Raw genomic sequence first — 14,202 nt, forward strand, 5'->3', positions numbered from 1 at the left:
CAAGCAGAGCAGAGCCGCTAGAATACTCGCCAGGACTGCACGCGCAAAGAGCAGTGAGTATTCATTGCTCTTCAGTAGCGGACAGTGTCAGCCACCAGCTTCCTGCTTAAGTAGCGGCACACGTGATCGCCGGCAGCAGCAGGAAGCTGGTGGCTGACACTGTTCGCTACTGAAGAGCAATGAATACTCACCGCTCTTTGCGCGTGCTGTCCCAGCAAGTATTCTGGCAGCTGTGCTCTGCTTACCGGAGCAGGATGCTGCGACGGAGCGCCGGGTAGGTAAGTGTAATGGTTTTGGTTTTTTTTTTTATGTTTTCTGATGGGGCCATGCAAACCAGGATGGGGGTGCGGTTGAGGATGGGGGCCAATTATAAGGATGGGGCCATGTACCCCAGGACTGGGGTTGGGGGGAAATTATACCAGAATAGGGATGGGGCCCTGCATACTAGGAGGAGATGAGGGCCCTGCATACCAGAATAGGGATGGGGCCCTGCATACCAGACCAGAATAGGGATGGGGCCCTGCATACCAGAATAGGGATGGGGCCCTGCATACCAGAATAGGGATGGGGCCCTGCATACTAGGAGGAGATGAGGGCTCTGCATACCAGAATAGGGATGGGGCCCTGCACACCAGAATAGGGATGGGGCCATGCATAATAGGAGGAGATGGGGACCTGCATACCAGAATAGGGATGGGGCCCTTCATACCAGAATAGGGATGGGGCCACGCATACTAGGAGGAGATGGGGCCCTGCATACCAGAATAAGGATGGGGCCATGCATACCAGAATAGGGATGGGGCATACATACTAGGAGGAGATGGGACCCTGCATACCAGAATAGGGATGGGGCATACATACTAGGAGGAGATGGGGCCCTGCATACCAGAATAGGGATGGGGCCCTGCATACTAGGAGGAGATGAGGGCCCTGCATACCAGAATAGGGATGGGGCCCTGCATAACAGAATAGGGATGGGGCCCTGCATACCAGAATAGGGATCGGGCCCTGCATACCAGAATAGGGATGGGGCCCTGCATACTAGAATAGGGATGGGGCCCTGCATACTAGGAGGAGATGAGGGCCCTGCATACCAGGATAGGGATGGGGCAATGCACACCAGAATAGGGATGGGGCCATGCATAATAGGAGGAGATGGGGACCTGCATACCAGAATAGGGATGGGGCCCTTCATACCAGAATAGGGATGGGGCCACGCATACTAGGAGGAGATGGGGCCCTGCATACCAGAATAAGGATGGGGCCATGCATACCAGAATAGGGATGGGGCATACATACTAGGAGGAGATGGGACCCTGCATACCAGAATAGGGATGGGGCATACATACTAGGAGGAGATGGGGCCCTGCATACCAGAATAGGGATGGGGCCCTGCATACTAGGAGGAGATGAGGGCCCTGCATACCAGAATAGGGATGGGGCCCTGCATAACAGAATAGGGATGGGGCCCTGCATACCAGAATAGTGATCGGGCCCTGCATACCAGAATAGGGATGGGGCCCTGCATACCAGAATAGGGATGGGGCCCTGCATACTAGGAGGAGATGAGGGCCCTGCATACCAGGATAGGGATGGGGCAATGTATACCAGGATAGGGAGGAGAGGGCCATGCATACCAGGATAGCGATGAGGAGCCATGCATACCAGGATGGGGGTATTAAGTACAGAATTTACCAAATTTTTTTGGCTTCAATTTTTTTCCCCAAATTTACCCCTCTAAAACCTAGGTGCGTCTTATGGTCCGGTGGGTCTTATAGTCCGAAAAATACAATATGTGTATTTTTATTTACTTATTGTTTTATTTTTAATGAGGGGTGTTTTGAACTTTTATTTTTTTTTAATTTTTACCAACTTTTTTTTACTTTCACTTGCTTCAATAGTCCCCTTAGCAGACTTGGAGCAGCGAACATTCGATAGCTTGTGCGTCACATAGCAGGGCTTCAGGATGCAGCCCTGCCATATGTAGCAAAAATCATCTTGTCCTATGAACCCCACATGTCGTTGTATATAGGAAGTCTTCTGCAGACCCCCGGTCGGTTGTCATGCCAACTCATTAGCGCCCCACGATAAAGGGACTGGTGGGGTTTGTGACATGCTTACTGTAAGCTGTCACAAAGAACAGCTGTCATGTGCTGGAAAAGATGTGGGCTCAGCGCAAGAGACCGCCTCAAATGCCGAGACATGACCTATGATGTACCTATACGTCTATGGTTGTGATGGGGTTAATAGTTGATTTTACTTATAAGAAATTTCTCCATAAACTGGCATCATATCTTTGATCATAGACACAAAAATTGACCCTTGTTAGCTTATCTTTCAAGTAGGGACAACACTATAACCCTGTCATAGCTGTTGAGGATATGAATGATATCATAGTTCCTGAACTTCTGGATGTAAACTCAATTTTGGTAGAATCTTACAAGTCATAATATATACCTGTAGACCAGGGTCCCCAATATTTAGCTCGAGAGCTCCATGTGGCTGGCGGGCCTTTGATGTGTGGCTCACGGCTGTCTGCCAGCTTGGTGCTTTAGGACCCTAGTGATTGTGGATTTTCAAAACCCATTTTGCTCCTAAATACTGATAATAAGATTTTTGAATGCTGAACCATCAGACTTCATGCCCCAAAAACAAATGATAACCAGTTGTCAATGGCTGCTCACTTTCCCCAGTCCCACACACCCGGTGCCTCGGAGTGATCCTCGACTCTGCCCTCTCTTTCAAGCCACATATCCAAGCCCTTGCCTCCTCCTGCAGTCTCAAACTCAAAATATCTCCCGGAGCCGCACATTCCTTGACCGCGACACCACAAAAACATTAGTCCACGCCCTTATCATCTCCCGCCTTGACTACTGCAACCTCCTACTCTCTGGCCTCCCCTCTAGGACTCTGGCGCCACTCCAATCCATCCTACACTCTGCTGCCTGACTAATCTACATGTCTCCCCATTACTCCCCAGCCTCTTCCCTATGCCAAGCCCTTCACTGGCTTCCCATCGCCCTGAGACTCCAGTTCAAAACCCTTACTATGACATACAAAGCTATCCACAACGAGTCTCCTCCATACATCTGTGACATGGTCTCCCGATACTTACCTACACATAACCTCCGATCCTACCAAGATCTCCTCTACTCCCCTCTCATCTCTTCTTCCCACAACCACATCCAAGACTTCTCCCATGCTTCCCCCATACTCTGGAACTCTCTACCCCCAACACATCAGACTCTTGCCTACCATAGAAACCTTCAAAAAGAACCTGTAGGCTCACCTCTTCCGACAAGCCTACAGTGATCCTCAACCTACCGAACTGCCGCACAACCAGCTCTACCCTCTCCTAGTGTATCCTCACCCATCCCCTGCAGACTGCGAGCCCTCGCGGGCAGGGTCCTCCCTCCTTATGTACCTGTATGCCTTGATTTTTGCTCATGTTTAGTTGTATTTAATTGTCTATATTTGCCCCCTTTTCACATGTAAAGCACCATGGAATAATTGGCGCTATAAAAATGTATTATAATAATAATAACCTCCATAGACTCTACTTTGATCAGAACAAAGTATTTAACTCAGTGGAATGGACGTACCTGTGGGTGGTGGTGAGTAAATTTGGTTTCAGTGCAGTTATTATAAAATGGGTGCAAATTTTGTGTAACTCACCATTGACTAGTATTAGGACTCAGTTAAATTTTCTCTAAATTTCCTTTGGGCAGAGGAATATGACAGGGCTGCCCTCTTTCTCCTGCACTGTTTGAAATGTAGTAGCTTGTGATTCATGGCCGCTCTTCTCATACTATTCCCGGTCTTAAATTTCATGGAAACGTAGAGCGCTATATGCGGATGATATACTCCTATTCTTGCAAGATCCAGAGACATCTTTAGATCATATATTTACAGTTTTCAATGAGTTTGGAACTTATTCAGGCTTATCAGTTATATTTAAGCATTCTAGGACAGCGCCACTGCATGTGCGACTGCGATCGCCTTTTCTCTTCTGTGCTCCACATGCCAAACTATCACAAGTTTGACAAACGTCAAACATATATTGCAATTGGATTGCCTAAATAAAACTATCTTAACCCCTTAATGACCGCCAATACGTCTTTTAACTGACCTGAGATATAAGAGAATATCCTCCCCATACAGGTAACAATCCAGCAGCTGTCGGCTGTACACTATAGCTGACAACTTTCTGCATCAGCCAAGATCAGTGTGTGCACCGTCCAACTCTGTTTAACCCCTTAGATGCTGCTGTCAATAGTGGCTACATCATTATAAATGGTTAACAGAGTGTGGGGGCTTCCTATTTATCCAAACTGGTGCCCTCAGATCATGATTTTGTGGTACTGATATTTGCCATGGCAATTCATGACCAAATAGTGGCCTTAGAGTCTGATGGCTGTAGTATTCTGTTCAGAAGTTAGAGACTTTTAGGCGGTAAAAATACACATTTTCATTCCTATAATGCCACTTTGCATTAATTCCTGTAAAGCACCTGAATAGTTAATAAACTACCTGACAGCAGTTTTCAATATGTCTGGAGGTGCTGTTTTTAAAATGGTATCACATTTGGGGGTTTCCCAATATATGAGACCCCTAAAGTCACTTCAAACATGGATAAGTCCCTAAAAAGATAAATTTAGTCAATTTCCTTGAAAAAATGAAAAATTGCTGCTACATTTTTAATCCGCCTAAAATGCTAACAAAATAAAATAACATTTTACAAATGGTGCTGATGTAAAGGCGACATGTGGGAAATGTTATTTATTAATGGTTTGCTGTGGTATGACTATCTGGATTAAAGGGATAATCATTCAAAGTTTGAAAATTGCAAATTTTTTTACATTTTTCTCACATTTTTGATATTTTTTATAAATAAACACAAAACATATTGACCTAAATTTACCATTATCAGAAAGTATAATGTGTCACGAAAAAACATTCTCAAAATCACTGGGATTTGTTGAAGCGTTGCAGAGTTATTACCACATAAAGTGACACTGGTCAGATTTCAAAAATTTGGCTCCGTCACTAAGGGGTTAATTCTACTGCTCAAACCCTGCGTGCCGAGACTTTTTTCTCTATATGTAATTATCGGACTAGATCCCTACTTGGGCACTGCTACTCCAGAGTGATGGATAGTACCATATGTTGTACAAAATAACAATGGATATGATTAAAAATTTGAGTATGGGCTATGGGGGAGAATGGGGATGGGGTATGTGAAGCATGATCTAAAAATCAATTTAAATCACATTACACAATAATGTAAATCAGGGAGGGAGACCCAATAATGATAATTATAGTCAAATAGTAAAAAATATATACCGTATATACTCGAGTGTAAGCCGACCCGAGTATAAGCCGACCCCCCTAATTTTGCCACAAAAAACTGGGAAAACTTATTGACTCGAGTATAAGCCTAGGGTGGAAAATGCAGCAGCTACCGGTGAATTTCAAAAATAAAAATAGATGCTCCATACCGTTCATTATGGCCCCATAGCTGTGCCCTATAGTGCTCTGCACAGTTCATTATTGCCCCATAGATGTACCATAGAAAGCTGTGCCATATAGTGCTCTGCACCGTTCATTATTGCCCCATAGCTGTGCCATATAGTGCTCTGCACCGTTCATTATTGCCCCATAGATGTACCATAGAAAGCTGTGCCATTGCTGCTGCTGCTGCAATAATAAAAAAAAAAAATGCCATACTCGCCTCTCTTGCTTGCAGCTCCTCATCGTCCCGTCTCGGCGTCTCTCTGCACTGACTGATCAGGCAGAGGGCGGCGCGCACACTAGTACGTCATCGCGCCCTCCGACATGAACAGTCAGTGCAAGAGGACGCGAAGACAGAGCGGCGCCCAGCGTGTGGAACGTGGACAGGTGAATATGTAATACTTACCTGCTCCCGGCGTCCCGCTCCTTCCCCCGGACAGCTGGTCTTCGGTGCCGCAGCCTCTTCCTCTATCAGCGGTCACCGTTACCGCTCATTAGAGAAATGAATATGCGGCTCCACCCCTATGGGAGTGGAGTCCATATTCATTTCTCTAATGAGTGGTCCCACGTGATGGCTGAACAGGGGAAGAGCTGCAGCACCTGGAGACCGTGGGACTGCAGGGACAGCGCTAGGAGCCCCGGAAGCAGGTAAGTATGCCTCAGCGCCCTCTCCCCCTCACCCGCCGACAGTGACTCGTGTATAAGCCGAGAGGGGCACTTTCAGCCCAAAAATTTGGGCTGAAAATCTCGGCTTATACTCGAGTATATACGGTATATATATATACTTGTGCTGAAAAGTTTACATACCCAAACAGAATTTTTGCTTTCTTGCCTTTTTTCAGAGAATAAACTTTTCCTCCATTCATGGTTAGTGGTTGTGTGAAGCCATTTAGTGTCAAGCTACTGTGCTTTCTCTTTTCAAATCATAATGACAACCCAAAGCATCCAAATGACCCTGATCAAAAGTTCACATACACTGGTGATTTTGACCTGATAGCATGCACAGAAGTTGACACAAATGGGATTGAATGACTACTAAAGTAAACATCCTCACCTGTTAGCTTTTATGCGCACGCACACTTTCTGGGATCCAGACAGACTCTTGCATCTTTCATCCAGCCACTGACGTTTCTTCCCTGGGGGTGAGAAGGAAGGTGTCACGCCGTTAACGGCGATAAAGGGGCAGGATGGCGTACTGGGACCCGCACCTGTCCCTGCCACTATAATGGGGCCCTGACTTTCCCTTATCTCAGGGGTACCTATAATGGTTAGGAGGCCTGAGCCGCCAGCGTATCCCTGTCTCCTGTGCAGGCCCTATCAGTGGCCCCCTCTCTCCCCCAAGGGAGGTGGACTGCTCCAGTGTATAAATACGACAATTAAACAGGGTATGCAGACAAGGTAACTAAAATCTCAAACTCACCAAATGCTCACACAACCACAGAGGAAACACAGAGAAGGGAAGAGAAGGAAAAAACAAGGAAGGAAAACAGTTTTAACATGCAACCAAAACAGCAGACACCAATCTCTGTAAATAAACCTCCAAGCACCTAACACCACGCTCGTTCCCACTTCAAGCCAGGCAGCAGAACTGATCACTGACAACAGTTGTAGTCAAAGCTGAGTCTATATAGGAGCGGAGATTACAAAAACCAAATCAGCTGAGAAACCAAGCTCTCAGTAACTTCAGTAACAAGGTTTAACTCCTGCCCTTCTGGCACAAGACAGCCAGGTCAGAATTCAGGAGAAGAGCTTCTGTTCATCGTGTGTGAACGAGGCTCAGAGCGCTGCCGTTCTCTGGAACCTCTTTGTCGCGGTAGCCCCGTGACAGGTTTTTAGTGTATGTGTTTGTGTGTGTGTGTGTCACACATCTCATTCTGGCGCCAGCAGGTCTTCCTGCTGAGCGATCACATGTCCCCGCTCATTAAAGGGACACTGTCACCTGAATTTGGAGGGAACAATCTTTAGCCATGGAGGCGGGGTTTTGGGGTGTTTGATTCACCCTTTCCTTACCCGCTGGCTGCATGCTGGCTGCAATATTGGATTGAAGTTCATTCTCTGTCCTCCATAGTACACACCTGTGCAAGAGGAGAGGGTGAATCAAACACCCAAAAAACCCCGCCTCCATGGCTGAAGATTGTTCCCTCCAAATTCAGGTGACAGAGTCCCTTTAAGGTAATGAATATTCACTCCACGCCTATGGGAGTGGAGAGACGTGAATATTCATTACCTGTTGTGAATTCCGTTCTTGGGCTCCCTCCGGTGGTTGTAAGTGGTACTTTTGTGAGTTCTGCTCTTGGGCTCCCTCCTGTGGTTTCAAGTGGTATGGCTGCTCCTTGGAGTTAGCTGTCAGCAGCTGCTTTCACTGATCGTCTTTTCTGCTCGGCTATTTTTGCCTGGCTCTTTCTTCAGCCAGTGCCACTTGTAAATGGTTCCTGGTTGGATTCACATCTCTTTGGATTTCCCTGTTATCCTGACCAGTTCAGCAAAGCTAAAGTCTTGCTTGCTTTTTTCTGTTCACTGATTGTGGACTTATCCGTTCTGTGCTTTCTATGTTTGTCCAGCGTTATCAGTATGAATTAATTCTGTCTTGCTGGAAGCTCTGGGAAGCAGATTTACCCTCCACACCTTTAGTCAGGTGTGAAGATTTTTAGTAAACTCTGCGTGTTTTTTTGTAGTGTTTTATACTGACCGCACAGTATTCCATCCTGTCCTATCTATCAAGCTAGACTGGCCTCCTGTGCTCATCCTGGTTTCATTCTGTGTATGTCTTTTCCCTCTCCACTCACAGTCATTATTTGTGGGGGGGCTAATCTATCCTTTGGGGATTTTCTCTGAGGCAAGATAGTTTTCCTGCTTCTATCTTTAGGGGTAGTTAGCTCTTAGGCGGTGACGAGGTGCCAAGGGAGAGTTAGGAGCATCCCACGGCTACTTCTAGTGTTGTGTTGAGCTTAGGGACTGCGGTCAGTACAGTTACCACTTCCTTCAGAGCTCGTTCCATGTTGCTCCTAAACCACCGTATCATAACATTACCTTAACGAGCGGGGGGGACACACAATAGCTCGGCCGGAAGACCTGCTGGCGCCGGCCGTAATGAGATGCAGTGAGGGCGCGCAGGGAAGATAAGTAGGATGTGTGCTGGAAGCCGGCAGCTGCAGCTGTAACTGTGCACGCTATAAGAGAAATGAATATTCACTGCCAAAACAGTGAATATTCACTTCTCTTTAACAGCGGGCACAGGCTTTAGCTGCAGCCGCTGGCTCCTGCCTCTGTGACCTGCTTACAAAAAGCATATATTTTGAAAAGGGGAGTGAAAGTGTGGAATGAGGCAAGAATATGTGTAAGAAAAACCTGAAAAGAAAAAATACCCATTTGGGTATCTCTATGTTGTACATGGTGTCTCTTTCTTAATTAGTTATTCCAACTCCTATTCAACCCGATATTCCCGAACCATTGTTGGTTACACTGAATGTGTGGTATTCTGGTCTCCAACTGACTCCTGATGAGGAAGCTACATGGTCTCCAAATATACTGCTGTGGCTGAACCTACACCTTCTCATCTAAGAAACATACCAGAGATTGACTTCTGGGGAGCACAAGTGTAACGCCTGGCTGAGACCACAGGCTCAAACAGGCTTGGCACAAGTCACTCCGTCTCACAGATTCCAGAGAAATCCCTATACCCATAAATCCCTATACAGGGATCAGATTTTACCATAGGACCCTGTGGATTACTACCACATAAGGGCTGCCGTCCAGAGGCGTGAATGGTCACAAAGCAGGGTGAGAGCCGAGAGGTCATGTCAAGGACAAAATCAGGATCCGTAAAAATAGTCAGAAACCGAAACCGAGTTCAAAATAGGAAAACACTAAAACCAAACAGGAGCAGAAGACAGACAGCTAGCCAGAGAAGCACTAAGCTATATCTGGCAGCTTCCAGCAGTAAACCGGGAGCTTTAGGAGGGTGTGATTATATAAATAAAGATTGTTACTATTTTTATTATTATAACAAACAACCCCTTATATGGTGATTTCGATGGAAAATTGTATGAATTGAACAAGAAGAAAAAGCGAGAGCAAAAGCAGCCCCTCCTCAATTTGTCCAAAGCCAGGAACAGTGCCGGCAAGGGAAGTGAGTGCACGCTTTATTATTTATCAGGGCCAAACATTTAGAGTATGTGCACACGTTGCGGATTCCATTCTGGATTATCTGCGGATTTTGTGCGGATTCCTATTATGGAATAGGTGTAAAACGCTGCGCAATCCACACAAAGAATTGACATGTTGCGGAAAATAAACCGCAGCGTTTCCGCAGCATGTGCACTGCAGATTTGGTGTTCCATAGGTTTACATGGTACTGTACCCCGCATGGAAAACTGCTGCAGGGCCAAATCCACAACATGTGCACATACCCTTCTAGGAAGGTCCTGTACGTGCTGCAACTATTTAAGGCTCGCATGGCTGCACGGCCAAGCGCTAGTATTGTCCTGTTATGTGCTTTGCGCCAGTGTGGTCACATAAGAGTGTGTTCAGAGGAGTTTTGTGTGCATGCGTGACCATTGACTGCTCTGTTTGGGCAGTTAGCCTGTGCCTCTGTGAAGTCTAACAGGGCACAGTGCTTTGCATTCATGGCTACTCGGTGAATTAACTGAGTTAGTCCATACTGCCATATAGTGCCGCCGTTTGCTAGCAGCAGGTTCTCCTGCACGGTGGACCCCGGGCTGCGAACGCATCAATAACAATAAAAACATCTATATTTACTCGGTGCGTTCCGCTAGCCCTAACAGAACACTAGCGCCAGGGTCTGGCTAGTAAATGGCGGACATTAAGCAATCCTTGCGGTATATCCAGCAGCTGGAGGGTAGGTTGGCGGCTCTCGAGAGCACAACCTCCGCTGTGGATGTTACCGCAGTTTCTGTACAGGCTGCTAGCATGGCTGCAGCAACCTTGTCCACTGCCACCCCTGTTCTGACATTATCTCGCCTCCCGCTGCCAGAAAAATTTTCTGGAAATAGCAAATCTTGTAGGGGATTCGTGAGTCAGTGCTCTATTCCCCTCGAGCTCCTGGCTGCACGTTTTCCCACAGAGCGGGCTAAGGTGGGATTTATTGTGTCTCTCTTGTCGGACAGGGCATTGGAATGGGCTACGCCGCTGTGGGATCGTGGCGATCATGTGGTGCAGAGTGCTCCGCTGTTCCTGAGCACTCTAAAACAGGTCTTTTTAGGACCTCAAGTCACCCATGATACGTCGCTCCAACTGCTGGCATTAACTCAGGGTGAGTCCTTGGTCAGCCATTTTGCCGTCCACTTCCGCACTTTCGCTTCTGAGCTGGAGTGGTCGGATAAAGCCCTTATCCCCATATTTTGGAGGGGGCTGGCTGATCACGTGAAGGACGCTCTGGCCACTAGAGAGATTCCTGCCACACTGGAGGAGTTAATAACTGTCTCTACTCGTATCAACCTCCGTTGTCAGTGTAGGCAGAGGTTTCGGCTGGCTCCTACCTTCGCCAAACCTCTGGAATCTCCGGTCCTGGTTCCTGAGTCACATGAGTCCATGGAAGTGTCACGAGCGGGATCTAAGTCCCAGACCGCTTGTGCACTCAAGGTCTGTCATGTTTGCCAGCAGTCAGGACATCTTGCCACCAGATGTCCCCAGCGGTCGAGGAAACGTCAGCGTCTAGTGGTAGTAGGTGGAGGTACACTAGACACGGCGACGTTTGCTCCAAATTGTCCTTTAAGGGGACAATTATTATAGGCTCATCCTCCCACTCGGTAGAGCTCTGCCTGGATCCTGGGGCGGAGGGCAATTTTATGTCTTCCGCCTTCGCCCAACATCACGCAATACCCCCTGGTTATGCTAGCTCAACCAGTAACGGTACGAGTGGTGAATGGGTCGACACTGCCCTCACAGATAACACACCAGACCATCCCTATTACTCTTTCCATGTCACCATCCCATCAGATTATATCTCTACTCATCATTCCTGAGGGAATTGATGAGGTCCTGTTGGGGATACCTTGGCTACGGTACCACTCTCATATCGAGTGGTCCTCAGGCAGAATTCTGGGATGGGGTGAATCTTGTCTGGGTAGTTGTCAGAGGGAGTGCGTTCAGGTTGCTACTACAGAGGTACCCGCAGATCTATCCTCTCTCCCCAAGCAATAATGGTCTTATGCAGACGTGTTCTCCAAAAAGGCGGCGGAGACCCTTCCGCCCCATCGCCCCTATGACTGTCCTATTGATCTCTTGCCTGGTGCTGAGCCTCCCCGGGGTCGAGTCTATCCATTATCTCTCCCAGAGACGGAGGCAATGTCTCAGTATATTCAAGAGAATCTGGCAAGAGGGTTCATCAGTAAGTCAGTGTCACCTGCTGGGACTGGGTTCTTCTTCGTGCAGAAGAAGAATGGGGAACTGCGTCATGCATAGACTACAGGGGTCTTAACGCCATCACCGTTAAGAATAAGTATCCTTTGCTCTTGATATCTGAGCTCTTCGATAGGCTTCGGGGAGCAAGGGTATTTACTAAATTAGATCTGCGCGGTGCTTACAACCTGATTCGCATCCGTGAGGGGGACGAATGGAAGATGGCTTTTAACACCAGGGATGGGCACTATGAATATCTGGTGATGCCCTTCGGGCTCTGTAATGCCCCAGCTGTTTTCCAAGACTTTGTGAACGACATCTTCTGGGATATGCTCTCCACCTCGGTCGTAGTCTATCTGGATGATATTCTCATCTACTCTCCAGATATTGACTCCCACTGGAGAGATGTTTGCAAAGTCTTCGACCTCCTACGGGCAAACTCCCTCTATGCCAAGTTGGGGAAGTGTATGTTCGAGCAGGAGTCCTTACCTTTCCTAGGCTATATCATCTCCGCCCAGGGATTGGCTATGGATCCTGCCAGACTACAGGCTGTGATGGACTGGCAGGAACCCCATTCTCTTAAAGCGGTGCAGCGCTTTATGGGGTTCATTAATTATTATCACCAGTTCATTCCGCACTTCTCAACTTTGGTAGCTCCCTTGGTTGCCCTCACCAAAAAGGGGGCAAATCCTAAATTGTGGTCTGAGGAGGTCTCGAAGGCCTTTAACTCCATAAAGTCACACTTTGCTAGCGCTCCCATCCTACATCGCCCCGATGTAGATAAGGCATTTATCATGGAGGTGGATGCCTCATCTGTTGGTGCTGGAGCAGTCCTCTTTCAAAAGGATGCTCAAGGTCGGAAGCATCCTTGCTGCTTCATTTCTAAGACCTTCTCACCAGCAGAGAGGAATTATTCCATCGGGGACACGGAGTTGCTAGCCATGAAGTTGGCTTTCTCGGAGTGGAGACATCTCTTGGAGGGAGCTAGTTTTCCCTTCCAAGTCTTCACAGATCATAAAAATTTGGTGTACCTGCAGACAGCCCAGCGGTTAAATTCTCACCAGGCCAGATGGTTCTTGTTCTTCTCCCGGTTTCATTTCACCCTCCATTTTCTTTCTGGGGAAAAGAACATTTGTGCCGATGCTCTCTCTCGCTCCGTTGTGTCATCTTTGAAGGAGGAAGAGGAGCCTCGGCTTTTTGTCCCCACCGAGAGCCTGAGAACTGTGGCCCCGGTTTCGCTAAAGTCTGTGCCTCCGGGCAAGACTTTTGTACCATCCAGTTTGCGACCGGAGGTTCTCTCTTGGGCACACTCGTCCAGGGTGGGTGGACATTTTGGTTCCAAAAGGACATCTGAGTTACTGGCGAGGACATACTGGTGGCTGCATATGGCTCGTGATGTCGCAGACTATGTTCGGGCGTGTGCCTCTTGTGCCAAGAAGAAGTCCCCTCGGCAACGGCCAGCTGGGTTGCTTTACCCTCTGCCGGTGGCGGACAGGCCCTGGGAGATGGTTGGGATGGACTTTGTGGTGGGCTTACCCAAGTCTCGTAGCTGCACCATTATCTGGGTGATCACCTACCATTTTTCCAAAATGGTTCATTTGGTGCCTCTTCCACGGCTACCTTCTGCACGGGCTCTGGCAGCCTTGTTCATCAAGCATATCTTTCGCTTACACGGTATGCCGGACAAGATTGTCAGTGACCGGGGTCCCCAGTTTGCATCTCGATTCTGGAGGGAGCTTTGTCGTCTACTCAGTATTGAGTTAAATCTCTCCTCGGCTTATCATCCCGAGACGAATGGGTTGGTTGAGAGAGCCGATCAGACTCTGGTCACTTATTTATGACATTTTGTGACTGGTCATCCTTGTTACCGTGGGCAGAGTTTGCCCTTAACAACGCTGTAGCCGACTCCACCGGTCAGACTCCTTTCCTCCTTAATTACGGCCAGCATCTGCGGGTTCCTGTGCCTATGCTCGTGTCCTCTGCTGACTCCAGGGTGGCAGACTGGGCAGTGGAGGCACGAGACATTTGAGACCGCACTCAGGATGCCATCTGGACCTCCAAGGAGATGATGAGGTCCTCCGCCGATGCACATCGGCGCCCTGCCCCGACTTTTGCTCCTGGCGACTTAGTGTGGCTTTCCGCTTGTAACATCAGGCTGCGTGTTGAGTCCACTAAGTTTGCTCCTCGCTACTTGGGTCCCTCCAAGTTCCTCGAACAGGTTAATCCTGTGGTCTACCGTCTAGCCCTTCCTCCACGCCTAGGTATCACCGACACCTTTCATGTGTCCCTCCTTAAGCCCATATTCATGTCCCGGTTTTCTGAGTCATCTGC

This window comes from Ranitomeya imitator, chromosome 2 (genome assembly GCF_032444005.1).
Source record: "Ranitomeya imitator isolate aRanImi1 chromosome 2, aRanImi1.pri, whole genome shotgun sequence".
In the NCBI taxonomy this organism is placed as follows: Eukaryota; Metazoa; Chordata; class Amphibia; order Anura; family Dendrobatidae; genus Ranitomeya; species Ranitomeya imitator.